This window comes from Leptodactylus fuscus, chromosome 5 (assembly GCF_031893055.1).
Source record: "Leptodactylus fuscus isolate aLepFus1 chromosome 5, aLepFus1.hap2, whole genome shotgun sequence".
In the NCBI taxonomy this organism is placed as follows: Eukaryota; Metazoa; Chordata; class Amphibia; order Anura; family Leptodactylidae; genus Leptodactylus; species Leptodactylus fuscus.
Window position 1 is genome coordinate 185,327,753 of NC_134269.1, and position 1,238 is coordinate 185,328,990.

Sequence of the window (1,238 nt, forward strand, 5' to 3'; positions counted from 1 at the left end):
TGGAAAGCGAATGTCCTTTCTCTGGCTGTTTCCACTGCTGCACCATAAGGTCGGTCAGCGTGGCGTCCGCATGGAAGGCAATATGTCCCCCAGAGGCAGACGTGGAGGCTTCCCCGTCAACATCTCGGCCCACTGTAGACCGGATGGACTTCAGCAGCCTGCCCGTTTGTTCATAATGGAACGCAGTTCTGCTGGAATAACTGAGTCGTCCTCGGAGGAATCATCCTCTGCCACCCGCAGGTGTTACAAGGGGGGGGGGGAGAGACGAGGAACGGAGCTCAGAGCATGGTCTCCTGGTGAGCTGAGACAAGGTGCAATGGATCCCTTTGAGGGAATCATCCTGCAAAACAAAAAGGAGAGTACAAGCAAGGGAAAAACTATTTACCCAAGCGATGCCCAAACTCACCATCTCCTTGACCCATGCCATCATATCTCTGGGAGAGGGCTCCACAGGTGGAGGACCTCTGCACCCGCGACAACGGGCCCACTCATAGCCTGAAAATAGGCACGTTATAGGACCAGTAGTACCCCGCAGGGCACAACCTTTCAAGCCGCTACCTACCATCAGGGAGCGGTGTGTCGCAATCGAAGCAGGAAAGATGTTTCCTCTTGGAAGAGGTTTTCCTCCTACCATCCCCAGGAGGGGTAGTAGAGGATGACATATCCTACAGAGAGAGATAATAGACCATGCAACACTGTCACCATGACATCATACCAGCTTTTAAAAAAAGGGTAAATCTTACCAGGTCCTGTAGACCGGACAGAGAGGTGACTTGGCGCCCAACGTGCGACTCGAACCCACGACCTTGAGATTAAGAGTCTCATGCTCTACCGACTGAGCTAGCCGGGCTGGCGCTGTGAACAGGATCTGAACCTGTGCGGGGAGACCCCATTGGATTTCGAGTCCAAAACCTTAACCACTCGGCCATCACAGCCGGTTCCCAATAAAGTTTGCAAACTGGAAAAGAGTTCAAGATCAATGAACACCACAATCGCACGCCTTCAGCAGATACTGCAGGAAGGTCTCTGACACCAGGCCAGACAGCCTCTTAATTCTGGCCGGCTGGAAGTGGGCGGAGCCACAATCAAAGCAGGTGAGGCAACCTGCCCAGACAACTAACCCTGTAATCAGGGGTCTGCAAAGATATACATTCCCCCCCACCAAGAGGCCCTTAACACGGGCACTTACCCCCACATCTCCCCGTCTTTTCCGGCCTTTAATAAGGCCTGAATCTTCC

General features: G+C 53.3%; 1 non-coding gene across 1 annotated transcript; it reads right to left on the minus strand.

Annotated features, from left to right (window-relative positions):
* Window positions 1–853: 853 nt before the first annotated feature.
* Window positions 854–935, minus strand: TRNAS-CGA (transfer RNA serine (anticodon CGA)). The gene has a single exon. It is a non-coding gene; the product is annotated as a tRNA-Ser (tRNA).
* Window positions 936–1,238: the final 303 nt, after the last annotated feature.